The sequence below is a fragment of the Mus musculus genome, chromosome 16 (genome assembly GCF_000001635.26).
Source record: "Mus musculus strain C57BL/6J chromosome 16, GRCm38.p6 C57BL/6J".
In the NCBI taxonomy this organism is placed as follows: Eukaryota; Metazoa; Chordata; class Mammalia; order Rodentia; family Muridae; genus Mus; species Mus musculus.
In genome coordinates this window covers 13,489,626-13,506,574 of record NC_000082.6, presented here as the reverse complement: position 1 = coordinate 13,506,574, position 16,949 = coordinate 13,489,626, and positions in this window count along the sequence as shown.

Genomic DNA, 16,949 nt, shown 5'->3' with positions numbered 1-16,949 from the left:
CAGAGACAGGTGTGGCTTTCCTGCCTACTGTTCAATATCTCATGGTCCTGCTCTATTATTATACAACTAAGGATGGTAGCTAGATTTTTTTCTCAACATGACATAAGCTAGCGTCATCTAGGAAGAGGGACCTCATTTGAGGAAAATGCCTCCATCAATGGCCCTGTGGGCTATCAAGGTATTTCTAGATTAATGATTGATGTGGAGGATCCAGCCCACTGTATGGGGGGGGGGTTGCCACTCATGGACAGACAGTCCCAGGCTGCATAAGAGAACAAGATGGTAAGCAGCGATCTCCTTAGCCTCTGTTTCAATTTTCGCTTCTAGTTTCTAGCCTTGAGTTCCTGCCCTGACTTCTGTTTATGATGGACTGTGTGCTGTAAGCTGAAATAAACTCTTTCTTTCCCAAGTTGGTTTTGGTCAGAGTTTTATCACAGCCATAGAAATAAACTAAGACAGAGGGAGGCATTCCTGACCTCTTGTTAGCCTCTAATGCATCCTCTTCATGTTCCTGAGATGTGGTGGCTTCTTGGAGGCCAGGTATTGTCAGAAGTCCTCTATGGGGATTCCCATGTCATTAGCATCTCGGTGATGTTACTCCAACTTGAAGCTTACTCACAAGCCTCTGTACAGCTCCCCTGAAGCCCTGGAGGTGGGATCCCATCCCAACTCTCCATGACCAGAAGTAGGATGTAGATGACCGTAAGCGTGGTTCCTGGTTCCAGCGATTGCCTATCCAGAGTCCTGCTGTGCATCTCATTGCTGTTCCCAAGTTAGTTCTAGGTTCAGCCTGGACCCAAATTTTCCGCTTGCTTTCTGTAATTTGAGCTCCCCTAACGCCTGGCACTGGGATCCTGCTGGTTCCTGGTTTTCTTGGATAGTTTTGGATGATTTCATTGGCAGGACCCATCCGCAGTAGGCACATCATTCCCCTTCCCCATAACCAGGCATGAAAGGGACATTAGTGATCAATAGAGACTTCAGGGGCCTTAAACGCTGGGAACCAACCTGCTGGGCATAAGCAACTCCAGCCTGTTTTGATTTTACTGTGGCACTACCTTGCAGTGTGGACCCTGTATAACGCCTACCATATAGCTGAGGAGTCTGTTGCTCAGAGTCACACAGCAAATGAATTTACAGGTCTGAATCTGCACCCTAGTCTGCCAGCCTCAACTTCCGACCTCTTCCTCCAAGATTTCTTCCCTGCTCAAAGCTGTAAGTGAGACCTGGTCCTGTGGTTCCAGAATGGTAAAAGCCAAGACCTTACCCACAAAGAGTACCGCAGAAAGAGAGCAAGCAAGGAAAGCTGCCCTGCCCCTATGAGACACTCGATATTTTTAGACAGGGAGTGAGTCAGGCCCTGATGATTCACAGGCCTGGCAAGGCTCACAGGGTAGCCACAGGCTACAAAGGGCAGGGCAAAAAGATCAACCACACAGGAGACAAGACCCTCGTGGACAGACCCTCTGCCCAGGACCACCACCTTCTTCTCTGTTCTGTGACGGCTGGGAATAGGGAACTCATACTTTCTCATGTTTGCCAACAGATTAGAAAGTGGAGCATCTCTTCTGGGGTGTGTTAGGTGTTAAGGAGGCAGGTGATCCTGAGGACACTGATGAAGCCCAACCTATGGGGCACATCTCCTAAACAGGTGGCTGCACACCTTCTCCATGAAAGGCCAGAAAGTAAAGGCTTCAAGTTTTGTTGGCCGTATGGTCTCCATGGCAATCACTACACAGGAAAGCAGCCATAGGCAACTTGTAAATGAACAGGAAGGGCTGCATTCTAATGGTACTTTATTTATAACAAGAGCCTGGCTAGATTTGGCCCATGGATTGTAATGTGTTGGCCCAGTTCTAGAAGATGCCTTTTCCCACATCCTGTGGGATGTCAGATACCTATGATGACAGAGGGAGACAGCACTCCGAGGCTCTTCTGTCTTCACTGATCTAGCTTTGGAGGTTGACTCACAAACCCCTCCCCACTACACACACACACACACACACACACACAGTGTATAAACTAGCTCTTCCTAGGCTGTCTTGATTTGATAACTCCTCCGACAGCAGGATCCAGCCATTGATTTTGTATCTAGTCCAGGGCTTAGGGCATTATGGTAGTTGGGCTGTGTCTGCAGAGTGAACACCCCACAGAGTGAAAAATGCTACCTTCATTTTTGTTGAAACTGGGTAAAATAAGAGTCTCTTCCCTGAGATCTTTTCCATTCTCAGCTGTGCTTGTGTGTGAAGGGCCTACAGGACTGACTAGCATCCAGTCTGGCACCCAGCACGAGCCCCCACTCCTTCCTCTGTGAAATAGGTAGGAAAGGACGTGCCATTTTAAAACGCCAAAGTTTTAAAAATTCTCTGATGAGTGGAAAACCCAACATAGGAAACTCAAGCCCCACACACTGTGCCTCTCGGCCCTGCAGAGGGCAAGAGTTATCCTTACTTTTACAAGGAACAACCTGGAGGCTGGAGTGACCTGCTTGAGATCCCAGCCAGGAAGGCAGGGCTGTGGGGCACTGAGACCTGGTCTCTCTGGGCTTCCTTTGATCCCTGACTACTTCTGTGACCAGAGCTTTTCAAGTGGACACTTACCTGCTATATCTTCCTACTCAGCTCTACTCAGACTTTTCTCTTGCTCCCTAAAGCCCAGCCCCTGGCATGGCTGGAACCTGCCTCTGTACCCATGTGTGTGCCATGAAGCCCTCACTACCACTGAATAGTGGCTGGGGTGCAGATCCAGTCAACCCCAGTCACTTCAGCATCCTTCCCGCCTTGAGCTCCCTGTCAGTTACACTGACAGTGAACTCCTTCAAGAGACCTACACCCCCATCATCAGAGAGACCAGAGTCACTGGTAAACCCAGTTCAGTGTCCCATTTCCTTCTGAGTCAGGGGCTTTAATGTCAGTTCACTGTGATGGTGTTCCAGAACTAAAGCAATGTTCGGCTATAGTAAGTGCTCAGCAGGAACCTGCTGCCTGGAACACACACACACACACACACACACACACACACACACACACACGCACACGCACACGCACACGCACGCACACGTGCCCACATATACATGCTTGTCAATGTGACTCCTGGATTAAAAAAAAAAAAAGAATCAAAACCAAAAACACATTGCTAGGTGTGCTAGTGTGTGCCTGCGACCCTAGCATTGGAGAAGCTGAGACAGGAGGGTTGTTAGTTTGAAGCCAACTAAATTATATCACAAATTTAATTTTTTTCTTCCTCTAGTACTGGGGCTAAACAAGCAATCTATAAACTGAGCTACATTTCCAGTAATATGACAAGTTCCTAGCCAGCTCAGGCTACATAGTAAGACTATCTCAACCAAACCAAACCAAACCAAACCAAACCAAACCAAACCAAACCAAACCAAACCAAACACATACATGTAGACAAACATTCTAGCCAGATGTATGCAATCACCATTTCATAGGGTTTCTAGGCACTATCCCAGTTATGTTTGATTTAATGGTATATCTGTGGATGTGCAAAGTACATGTTATATATTTACATGTCTAAATGTTAAAAAGGACAGGCACTATCTTACTGAAGAGCTTAGTCTTTGTTGTGTAGTAGTCTGTCTCCCAACCAGGCTGCTCTTTGCCCTGTAGGGGTCCCTCCTGAAAAAGGAGGGTGGTTGGGAGTGAGTCTCAGCCTCTGAAATATACTGGCTAGCTGGACAGAGACTGTTAGTCAGATAGTCAGGCATGAGAGTGAGAGACAGGGGCTACATGTCTTCAAGACTGCAAGTGTGTAAAGTGCTTAGCTCAGTACCTCTTTCTCTTCTCTCTCCTGACCATGATTAGAACTCATCTAGTTGGTGGGTGTGTGTGTGTGTGTGTGTGTGTGTGTGTGTGTGTGTGTGTGTGTATGTGTGTGTGTTATTGTTTGGTTTGGATTGATTGAGACAGGGTCTTAGTATATCTTGAATGGCCTGGAACTTACAGAAATCCACCTGCCTCTGCCTCCCAAGTGCTGGGGTTAAAGGTGTGCCACCATTCCAAGCTGCATGTAGCTGTGAAAGGTGACTGCCAAGGAGTTAAAGGAGGTGGCCCTGCTTTGCACAAGCAAGTTGTCCTCGACTTTAGAGAAAGTCTCACATCTTGCAGACTGATACCATCTTCTGGGGTCCCAGCCAGAAGAAGCCATTTGTAACCATGTCAAGCCAGAAGAGTCTCATTTCCATGCAGATCTCTCCATCCCAGGCACAGCCAAGCAGCCTTGCTTCAGCTAGGTAAGCTATACCACATGCCGGTTCCCGGTTGACTGATTACTGCTTAAAAGCAGGAGTCTGGCTGTGCCCTGGCCCTTGGGAGACCAACACAGATCATGGCATTAGTGTTTTAAAACATTTTCACTTATTATTTGTGGGTGAAGAAGCATGCATGTTACAGATATGTGCAGGCTGGAGGACACCTGTGTGGGGCTGGTTCTCTCCTTTCTTTTACAAGACTTCTGAGGCTCAAACCCAGGCCCCTCAGCTTAGGAGGCACCTTTATCCATGGAGCCACTTTCAAAGATAGCACACATGGGGAGGGTTTTGTTGTGCATATGTCACTATGTTCTGTTTTAACTTGCTCTGCTCTTCCCTCCCGTTCTGGCTGGTTCCCCTCCTCCTTAAACAGTCTCCTGCTTCAGTGTGCACAGCTTCCCGCTTTCCTCCATTATGATCACCCCCTTACTTCTTATGATCCACTTTCTAGGTCCACAACTTAAACACACACACACACACACACACACACACACACACACACACACACACACACACACACAGATTGAGAGAGAGAGAGAGAGAGAGAGAGAGAGAGAGAGAGAGAGTTTAAAATCTGCATATGAGAGAGAACATGTGGTGTATGTCATTCGAGTCTGGCTTGATTTGCTTAACATAATGATTTCCAGTTCCATCCATTTCCCTACACATGTTAGACCTAAAAACCTCTATATTAAATCATGTTAAAGGAAATAAAGATAAGTTTAAATTTTGCATGCTCTGATTTTTGTGAACAGTGTCATCCAGGCAAAGCATTTCAGTTGTGCCAGGAGCATTCAGCATCTGCCCAGAGCAGCAGCAACAGTGCTCCTCTTTCCAACGCTTCCTGCCCTGGCTGAGCTATAAGGGCCCAGGATGCAGTTAAGTTGTAGGCCATGCTTAACACGTGTAAGATCCTCGAAGGAAGAATAAGAGATAATTTGAAGACTTTAAAACCTGTCCTCTCCAAACAGAGTTGAGAGAATTAGTTTCAGTACCATTGGATGACCACCGAATGTTCTGATTTTCTGGCGCATTGTAAAGGTGCCTCCTAGGCTGAGAGACCTGGGTTTGATCCTCAGAAGCCGTGTAAGGAATAAGAGAATCAGCTGTCTTTCCAACCGTGCTCTGCCAGGTGCGGATTACACACTGCATTTAGTCTCTTTGGAGTGCGGATAGTTTTGTTTTTTGTTTTGCTTTGTTTTGTTTTAAGTATATGCTTAAGTCATAAGTAAGCAGGGAACAGAAAGGCTTAAGAAACGCTTTTCAACAAGGACAGTCACAGGAGACAGGGGAGTGGCTCGATTGGTAAGGTGCTAGCTCTGCACTCACATGGACCTCACTTCCACCCCAGCATCGACATACACACCAGACATTGTAGCATGCACCTAGAACTTTAGCATTGTGGAGGCTGAGACTGGAGGATTCTGGTTTTTTGCTGGTAGTCTAGCTGAACCAATGAAGAAGCCTGTCTTAACAAATGTGGGTATAAGATTGAGGAAGATATCCAGTATTAACCTCTGGCCCCGATATGCATGTGTACACACATGATCGCATGCATGAAAACATGGATACACACATACATGTATACACAAAACAAAGTCACCAAATACATGTTTTCTTTTGTTTTTGAAATGGGATCTCTCTGTGTAGCCTCTGCTGACCTCAAACTCCTGATCTGCCTGAGTCTCCCGAGAGGAGGATGGTAGGTATATGCTACACCATTCCTGACTTGGTTGCATCATTTCCATCTTTTGTTTTATTTTTGCTCTGCCATCTTTTTTTGTACCTGTCTTTAGAAGAATCTAGAAATCTCATAGATAATGTCAAATTGGTGATTACCTAATTGTTTGCTTATGGGATTGTTGAATTTGTTCTTCTGCTCTTTGTGTTTGCTGTGATCTAGATGAGGTTGAGATAAGACACTTTCTCAGAGACAAGAGGCACAGGCAGTATTGATGGGTGCTCATGGGCATCTCACTGCAGTCAGGATGTCTGGGTTCAATTCTTAGCCGGGTCAACTTGCATATTTTTAAAAATGGTCACCGCAATAATAACGCCACTGGAAAGGACAATGCATGCTTGAAGCTGTGAGCATGGCACTGAAGACAAAATGGAGACTCTAGAAATCCCAGCTGTCAGAAAACATGGGGCATCTGCCCAGAAGATTGAGAGCCTCGCAGAGACAGGGCTCCAAACAGAGGGCCACGGGGACCCGGGATGCGGTCACATGTCCCTGCGGCTTTTAGGCTTGCTCTTGTCCTTTTTCTCCCCTTCTGGGCTCCTAGAGCCTACCACCAGCAAGGATGTTTACCGTTGGAACATTTAACATGCTTTTTGAATTTTACAGGGGTCCACAGCAGGGAGTTTGTTATGAGTCTCAGAGACTGGGAACTTTGGTTTGTAAACAGTGCTAGTGTGTCTCCTAAGATCCTGGGGTCTCTGGAAAGTTAAATGAGCGCCTTTTGGTGGAATGTTTGAGTTTAGCAGGAGTGTGCTGTTCCCCCGAAAAGATTCAAGTGTTGAGGGCCTGGCTCTTAGCTAGTGTCAGTCATAGGGAATGACTGATCATGGACCTTCAGATCTAATCAATGGACATATCCACTGATGGATTTTCAGTAAGGAAGAAATTGGCGGTAATTAAATACAGAGTGAAACAGAAGTTCTTTTTTATGGAAGAATAGCAGAAAGAAAGAAAAAAGGTAGAGAGAGAGTATGGAGCTAGAAAGGAACAGAGTCAGGCAAGGTTATGACCAAAGCTCGCACTGGGTCAAAGGTCATGAGGAGCTACTTCCGCATGGCTACTATAAAGAGGTTGACCCAGCTAAGATTTGAACACAGACATCCCGACTGCAGTGAGATGCCTATAAACACAGCCAATACTGACAATGCCTCTTGTCTCTGGAAAAGTGGGAGAGTTGCCTGGGATGCCTCTTGGTGCTTCAAGGATAGAGAAATCCTGTTCTGCTTAGACAACCTCAGGTCAAGGGTCAACAGCAATGAGAAGAGCTTCCTTCTCCTGACCCCTGAGGAGGGGAAAGGTGGGAAGGGCATGCCCCAGGAGCCCAGCTTTCAGCCTAGGTCCCTCACTGCAGCTGGCACTGATCACGTCACCCTGCCCACGTCAGCTGACTGATTAACTGATGTCCCAAGAGGCTGTCACAGCATCAAAATGAGCTGATTACCCAAACAAGGCTCCCTTTCCCTCCTTGGCACCTCTGTTCATCTTCCCCTAGGGATGTGTCCTTGGGCTAGAGGGCCTCTACAGAAGGAAGGACAATTGGGCCTGTCCAACTCCTGACTTCCCCAAGAGGGTTAGTCAGGAGTTGCCTTATAGTCTAGGAGTCCCCAGAGATCTCACGGCTAGGATGACTGGTTCAGATGCCCAGGCATCTTTAGCTGCCACCGGGAGAGGTTGCTTTTTAAATAGCTCTAATGAGATACACAGTACACACTACAGAAGTCACTAAAAGGTTGTATGATTCTTAGTAACGCACAAAGTAGTACGACTCACACTGTAGTTTACAAGTGTCTAACCTGGTCCATTGGGATGTGTCCCGAGACCCCTTTTGGAAGCCTGAGACTATGAGGAGTGCTCGGTGGGGCCTGTGCATGCTACGTTCTCCTGTAAGTATGCACCCATGCTGAGGGTTCATTCACAAGTTAGGTACAATAAGAGACACAGCAGTCGCAAATGGTAAAGTAGTGCCACTGTAGAGTTATGTTCAATAGAACTGGCACCGTGGCTCACTCCTGCAATCCCTGAACTTGGGAAGCTGGGTCAGGAAGATTGCTATTAGTTTGAGAACAGCCCAAACCATCTACTGAGCTCCAGGTTAATCTGGGCTATGGTGAGAGATTTTTGTGTTGAAAATACTATAGAGGACAATGGAAATATCTCAGTAACATGCTTGCCGTGCGCACAGGACTCAAGTCTGATTTTCTGTGCCACATTTGGTGTGCTGATGCTCATCTGTAATCACAACACTGCACGGAGGAGACAAGCGGATCCCTTGCTGGCCAGCCAGTCTATGGCTCAGCACCATCGAGAGACCCTGCCTCAAAAGCCAAGCTGGCTGACACTTGAGAAATGGTCCTCTGGCCTTCACACACACACACACACACACACACACACACACACACACACACACACACACGCACGCACCCTGACTCACACGTAAAACGTATCCACCTTCAAACACATACATGCAATACAATGCAGTGCACACACACAATGGTGATAATTATGTGAATGTGGTCCCTCTCTATGGCTGATTGTATTATGTTAATTTGGGTACCCAAATTGTTTGTACTGCACTCTGCACATAAGACACTGAGAGATGCTGCCCCCAATTGATTCTGATTGGTAAATAAAGATACTGGGCAGAATAGACAGAGGCAGGACCTTAGGATTTTCTCAGGCTTGGGACTGTGGGAGAAGAGAAAGAGATCTGCCATGCAGGGGGAAGAAGAGGAGACAAGAAGATGAGGGACAGAGAGCACAGCCACCATGTAGGAGCTGGGAAAGAGCAGCCCAAAAGGGCTGCATGCCTGTCTGGATCTGGAACAGCCAACATAGAATGTAGGCTTTAGTAAGTGGTAACTTGGGAATCTCGGAGGGAGGTGGATTAGCCACGTGGAGGTTAGGAAGTGGCCCAGCCATTGAGTTGGCGCCATCTTTATTTGCCAGTTAGGGGCAGGGTCCTTCAGTGTCTTAAGTGTGGACATGCCGACTCCCACACAAATAATTTTGGGGACCCAAATTAGCATAATACAAGCAGGCACACATTTTCGCCTCTTTGTCCAATTAAAAGGCTTTCTTCTCTCGGATATACATTGACCATCATTATAGCAACTATGTAAATTGTAAGGTATGATATGCATTTATAACATCCAGTGCATCATATTTGGCAGTCTAGATAAACTACTCTATCATCCATCCTAACTTAAAGAGTTTACAATTCTATACCTGAATTTTGTTTTGATTTTAACTCGCATCACCATCTGAAAGCCATCCGTTCAAATCTAGAACATCTTCTTTAATGCTAAACAAGTTCAAGTATGAGACTATAATTCATCTTTAACCCCGTGGGCAGTGAGGAATGTGCTGCTGCTGCCGGGATCTATTTAAGTTTTTAATTGGGACTCAGGTGGCTGGCTTGTTCTCAGCAATCTAACTCAATAAGATGTCATGGTGCTGTGGCATGGGTGTCATGGTGTCACCATGCCATGGGTGTCTGAGTCTCAGTTAGATGGTAACTGCACCTCCACACTCAACCAGAGCAGGGTAAGGCTGGGGAGATAGTTCAGTGGGCAGCACTTACTGTACAAGCCTGACAAACCTGAGTGAGGATCCCCAGAGTCCATGTGGAAGTCAGGCACAGTAGCATGTGTCTGTAATCCCAATCTGCCTGCAGGATGTGAATGTGTGTGGTAGGAGCATCTTCAGACCGCCTGGCTAACAAAGTGTTGAAGAGACACAAACAAGATGGAAGGTAAAGACTTACATCTGAATGCTGTCCTCTGACCCCCACATGCACAGTGTCACACATACATGCCCACATCTCCCTCTCACACACACTTGCTTGCCCACACTTCTCTCACACACATACATGTATGTCCACATCTCTTTCACACATATACAAAGATAGATTTTTTTTTCATTTTTCTAAACAAGGTTACTCTATGTAGCCCTGGCTGTCCTGGAACTCACTCTGTAGACCAGCCTGTCCTCAAAACTCAGAGATCCAACTGCCTCCGCCTCTCAACTACTGGGATTAAAGATGTGTGTCACCATACCTGGCTTAGAATACTTTAAATAAAGATTAAAAAGCATATTTGTTGGGATTGGAGAGATAGCTCAGGAGTTAAGGATACTTGCTCTTCCAGAGTACCCAGTTAAGATTCCAGTACCTACAAAGAGCAGCAGCTCATAACTGCAGGTTACTTCAGCTCCAGGGGGACTTGATACCCTCTTCTAGCCTCAACAGGTACCAGCATAGGTGGTATACACATGCGTGTGCGCGCGCGCGTGCCTGTGCTCACACACACGCACACGCGCGCGCACACACACACAGTAATATTGCTGCAACAAAATGCCTGATAATAAAAGCAATTGAAAAGAAAAGATTTATTTTAGCTCGGATTGAGGGAATAGTCTTCCATGGTTCCAGGAGCATGAGGTGCCGGGTCACACTGGGTCCACAGTGAGATGGGTGCTGATGGGGCAGAGATGGGGGCTTGTGCTCAGCTTCCTTTTCTTCCTTATTCAGTCTGGGACCTGGCCTATGGAGTGGTGCTGCTCACATGCAGGGTGGGTCTTCCCACTTCAGTTAACTCAGTCCTCAGACGTTTGTCAGCTAAGTGAGTGGAAATCCTGTCAAGTTACACACCCATCCATCCTATTTAGATATTGTCCTTTACTGTCCTGGTGAGTGTTGACGCTAGGTCATACTGGGGAAATAACCAGCTCATGGCTGCTGGGCAACTTAGCAACAAGGCTTGCTTTCGGTCCAGCCTAGGCTTGCTTTTGGTTTAGCCTAGGCTTGCTTTCGGTCCAGCCTAGGCTTGCTTTTGGTTCAGCCTAGGCTTGCTTTTGGTTCAGCCTAGGCTTGCTTTCGGTCCAGCCTAGGCTTGCTTTTGGTTCAGCCTAGGCTTGCTTTCGGTCCAGCCTAGGCTTGCTTTTGGTTCAGCCTAGGCTTGCTTTCGGTCCAGCCTACGACTTCTGGCTTCTTTCTCATCCAAGCAAGAATTTCTCCCCCCTTCTCTCCTGCCAGCTGAGGTCTCTTCACAGGGCTTTTGGGACCCAGTCAGGATCAAGGTGAAAGGAATGTATAGTGACATTCTTCTTTAAGTTCTTTCTTGTGCAGTGGTGGTAACACATACCTTTAATCCCAGCACTCAGGGGGGGCAAAGGCAGGCAGATCTCTGTGAGTTTGAGGCCAGCCTGGTCTACAGAGAAAGTTCCAGAACAGCCAGGGTTACACAGTGAAACCCTGTCTAAAGTAATTTTTTTCTTATATTAATTTGTATGAGCACATATGCACATGCCATGGTACTTGAATCAGGGTCAGAGGACAGCCTGTGGGAGTCAGTTCTTTTCTTCCACAATGTAGAATTTGGAGATTGAGCTTGGGTTATCAAGCTGCTTTACCTACTGAGCCATCTTGCTGGGCACCCACCGACTTCTTGAAAAGACAGGCTCTCATAGAGCCCAGGATGGCCTCAAACTTGCTATGTAGCTAAGAATGACCTTGAACTTGTGACTCCCCCTGAGGTTAGAGGTGCGTAACACCATGTGGTGTTGTGGATTGAACTCAGCTCTGTGTATGTTAGGCAAGCACTCTACCCACGGAGCTACATCCTCAGCCTCACCCTCCCTTTTCAAGCTTGTATAGAGTGTCTTCTGGATCTTGGGGTTCAGACAGAAGACACTGTGATAGAAAGGACAGAGCCGGGACCCTCTGCCAGCCTGTTCACTTGTGACTTGTGAAGTGCATGTAGTTTAGATGAGCCATTCTTTTCTTAGGTAATTACTCACAATAAAGCCACAAAGGAAGTACTAGCAGAAGTCCTCCAATAATGATCAATAATGATATCACTGAACATGGTAGCACAGGCTTGTAATCCAGCTATTAATGAGGCTGAGACCAGATTTCAAGGTTGAGGCTTGACTGGGCTACTGATGTAGTTCAAGGAGAGCTTGGTAATTGAGACTCTGCTTCCAAATGGGAAATGGGCTGGAGATGTAGCTCAATGTAGAGCACTTTCCTAACACAAGCGAGATGTTGGCAACAACCTTCAATAACACACACATACACACAATCTCTCTCTCTCTCTCTCTCTCTCTCTCTCTCTCTCTCTCTCTCTCTCTCTCTCTCTCATTTGAAGTAAATGCTCTGGTATAAGCCTGGGTGGAGACCATGGGAACACACCAAACTGGACCCAGACGCCAGTAACGAAGCCAGCCACTGGAAGCAGCCCCACACAGTCCCTTCCAGTGTGATTCTCCTGGCAGAGATGTCAGCCAAACTCTGCTGTGGGAGTTGGAAACAATGACTCTTGCCAGCCTGTTTCAGAGGTCAGAGTGACCTCCAGCTGGCCAAGCCCAATGCTTACCCTGAGCCATAATGCACCCAGCAGCTCCCATGGTCTCCAGGGTGGGTGGGACCTTCACAAGGGTCAAGGCTACCCATTCCTGCCCTTTGAGCTCCCTGGCTTTAGGCCAGCACCCTATGGAGCCAGCTCCTTCTGTCCACACAAGACTTTCAGGAAGGTTTTACCAACTCTCTTCTGAGCTCTGTCCCCAGCCCTCCTTGAACCGCCTCAGCCTGGCTCAGGTGGCCAGGAATGGGGATCCCAGCTTTGTCATTTCTTATGTGTGAGCCACACAAAGGTGTGCCCTGCCTGTCACCACAGGTGTGTTCTTTAGCCACTCTTCCTTGTTTTCCAGGGGCAGCTTTTTTTAGTTATTGTGCTTCAGATGGGTGAAAGCAGGCAAGCGCTGTCCACAGAGGACACAAATACGTGCCAAGAGGAAGCATCCTTGTGCCCTCTGCTCCTACCTCACTCTGGCTTGTATCAAGAGTGAGGTATCTAAGATCTAAAAAATAGGGTCATGGCTCTGGATCAAGTGTGTCCTAAAGGATCCTTGGCTCTAGTAAGAGGTCACCCTCAGCCTTTCCCTCTGGAGGGGCAAAGGTAACACTTGTAGGGGACTTACAAGCAGGAAGGGATAGGGCACAAGGGAAAGGCTCCTGCAACCTGTCTCATGAGGTCGGTGTTCATGAAAGGTGGCTTGCTGGCAGGTCACTGGATACAACTGTCATCCTTCTGTCATTTCTTGGTAACACACACCCTTGACACCTTTAACAGAAGCATGGTCAGAAGGTACAGAGACATGCACTGCTAAACAGTTTCTGGCACTAACAAAATTGCCTCTGGGTGCATGGGCTCATTTGGCCATGGAGAAGGGAGGGGTGTTATGGAGTGTTCCAGAATTGGAATGTTTGGGGAAAGAAACATCCACAGAGAATTGACTCAGCAATGAAGCAAGGGATGTGTTGTAGGAGAAGGGAACCTGTGGAGGGCCCTGGGGAGGGGTGAGTCTGGGCTGCAGCCAGTTTGGGTGGCTAGATGCCATCAGCGAGTTGCTTCAGGCTGGGGTCTGCTAGCACCTAGTGTGCTGCCTACCCTTTGTCACTGTGAGCTTCCCCAGATGTCTCAGCATCCTTAGAACCACGCCTCCTCATTTCTTTATATTTTCGTGTGTGTGTGTTAGTGTGTGCACATGTGTGCAGCACACATGCATGTGTGTGAGTGCCCTTGTGGAGCCGGAAGAGGACATCAGACAAAAACCCAGTGATCTTCCTATCTCTGTTCTCCACAGCACTGGGGTTTACAGGTATTCTTGCTCCATCTCACAGGAGAGGGTGTTGGGTCCTCTAGAGTTGGATTTACAATCAGTTGTGAGCCATCTGATCAGGGTGCTGAGAACTCTACAGTCTTCTGCAAGATCAGTAAACTCCTTTCCTTCCTTCCTTCCTTCCTTCCTTCCTTCCTTCCTTCCTTCCTTCCTTCCTTCCTTCCTTCCTTCCTTCCTTCCTTTCTTTTTCTTTCTTTCCTTTCTTTCTTTCTTTCTTTCTTTCTTTCTTTCTTTCTTTCTTTCTTTCTTTCTTTCTTTCTTTCTTTCTCCCTCCTTTCCTCCCCCTCTCTCTTTCTTTCTTCCTTTTTTTCTTCCTTTCTTTCTAAAACAGCTGAACAATACTGCTTTCCCATGCTTTTCTTTATCTCTGAGTAGCATCACCATTTGGGGTCTAAAGAGGACAGGACCACGTTTCTCTGTACTTCCCATGTTTGGAACCCAACAGGACAGTAACTTCTTCCCTAAGTCCAGGAAGGAAAGTCCTGTTCCCTGGATGTTGGCTCTAGGATATAGCTATATAGATTCTAGATCAAGCATCTATCAAGACCCTATCTATGTGCTTCTCATTACCAGAGCATTCCACAGGTTACCCAGCAGGGCTGAGTGGGAAATGTTCCAACATATGTCTGGTTTTCAGCAGCCAGGGTGCTTCGCTTCTCTCTCTCTCTCTCTCTCTCTCTCTCTCTCTCTCTCTCTCTCTCTCTCTTCCCCTCCCCCCTCTTTCCCCCTCTTCTCCTGCACCCCCTGGCCAATACCTTGGAGTATCTGGAGTATTGGAGGGCAGAGCTTTGAATCAGAGCCAAGGCAGCAGGGCTGCATAGCCTCCCACCCCCTCCTCTGAAAAGTGTAGGGACGGTGCTGCAAATGTCTTCCAAAGCAGCATGTGCAGGGCCTGCTGAGCGTGGCAGCTCTGGGCTCTAGGCCTGAGCCTCTGCAGAGAGGCCTGGCCCAGGGATGGTGGGAATGACACAGAAGGCTCCTTTGCCACTGAGGACTGGATTCAGCCAAGTCTGGCAGCAGATAAAGGACACTTGAAGTTAGCCAGGCCTGACATTGAGGGTACATGGGCCGCAATGGAGGCAGACTTTTCTTAGAAAATGCTTTCTTCTTGTGTGCATTTCCAGAAAACCTTAAGGTCTTCCAAAAAGTTCACCCTCCTAATAGCAGTGACATAAGGCAGGGTGGAAGGTGATGAAGGCCCACCTCTGGGAGCTCATAGACTGTGGGTGAAAGTAAAGAGTTAAGAATAGATTAAGATGAATTCAAGTAGTCAGTATGGTGGTACATCCCTGTAATCCTAGAACCTTAGCAGGAGGGAAGGGCCAGCCTGGGCTATCTAGCAATCCCCCCCATCTATCTATCTATATGTATGTATATATACATATACATGTGTGTGTGTGTACATATGGTACATTGGGCTGGTGAAACAGCTTATAGTGCATGCTGCCAAGCCTAATGACTGGAGTTCAGTCCTGAGAACTCATAGAGTGGAAGGAGGGAACAGTCCTGCAGGGTGTCCTCTGACATCTATATACCCATTGTGGTCTGCGCATCCCACCCCACCCTCCCCATCATACCCGAGTAAAGGAAATATAAGTTTTTAAAGAACAAAAGATAACTTTGGGGGAGCCAGACATGAGTTCTAGGAGAAAACAGAATAAAGCATAAATGGCAAGGGGTGAGTCCTGAGATGTTTGTGGGGAGTCCTCTCTGAGCAGTTGACTTCTGAGGGGGATTCCTGTGGGTCCACAGTGACAAAATGTTTGGGTTTCTGCAATATAGAGAGAAGACATAGCATAGAGAGTGGTCTTGAGACAAGGTAGAAACAGCTATGAGGGAAATAGCACATGACCCAGCCTGGAAGGGTTGGCTAGATGGTGATGAACCTGCTTTGAAAGCCCAGGCTCTGGTTGGTAGAGTACTTACTTACCTGGCAGGCATTAACATGCACAGTCTGCATTTCCTGCTGGAGTGATAGGAGCCAAGCCTATGGGGACATAGGTTTGCAGCATTAGGATGACACTTGAGGCTGAGATGAGGACTTGGAAGGGTCAAGGTGTACCAGAGTCTGGAGCGTCAACATCTTGACCCCTCACAGTGGCTACAGATTAAGGAAGGACGTACTAGCTTCTATGCTCACCAGATTGCTGGCGTTTTCTTACTGAGTTCATATAGGTGAGCTGCTTTTCCTGAGCATCTTCAGCCTTTGCCATCTGCACTGATGTTTTGCCCTGCACAGAACCTCTTCCTGAACCTCAAAAGCAGCCTAGGTTGTCACCCATGGTAACTATAGGCCTCCTACCTCACCCTGGGGCACCCCTGCTCTGCACCTTCCTTCACAGATGAGTAAGGTATTGGGGGAACATTCTGGGGCACTAATCTTTTTGACTGTCCATGCCTTCTTGGTCCTGATTCCTTTAGTCATGACCCATCCACCAAGGTTCTCAGTGGTACTCCCTGTGGACAGTGGAAGGCCGAGCTACAATGTCCCCCTCAGAATGTGCTCAGCCCTGGATGGAGCAGGCACATGGAGGAGCTGAATAAGTTGGGGCCCACAACAATGTATCTGGGACTACTCCAGGCACAGACCTTCCTGAGCCTTCAGGCTGGCAGGAGATACTACTTACAGCTGCTCCTCTACCCCAGCCCTTTCCCCTTCATCCTAGCAGGTGTACCCCTTTCCTCTTTGTGAGGAAAGTGCTTCAGGGACGAGGGGACTTCAGGGAGGGCCAATCCTCATAGACCACTGGGTGGTGACATGGCCAACCGCTTCGTACAGAGTGGGCAAACTAAGGCTTGGCATATGTTGGTGAGTGGCTGGACTCTGCTGCCGAGGCTGGCTACAGAAGTCTGCCCCTCTGCCTGAAGGCCTCCGAGGTCTCTTACACTGGGGCTCCTGGAGAACTTGAGGGTTGTAGGTCAGGTTCTTTGGCCACTTGTAAAGGAGCTCCAGGCTTGGCTCAGATGTGACTCCATCCCTGTTCCCTGGCCCCAGCTTGACCTAAGGGTCTGATTGTCCCTTTCTAGTGAGGGTGGCTGTCTCCGGTGTGGGCTGAGGATCAACCAGGTGCTGGTGTGGCCAAACAGAGAACAACTATGACTAGTGGGACATTTCAACCCTGTATTTCAAACCCAGCAAGTGCTCATATTATGAACTTGCTTTAAATTTTAAATTAATTTAAGTTAATTAAATTTTATTTATGTATTTATTTGTTAAATTGATTAATTTAAGTTAAATTTTAAAATAATAAAAAT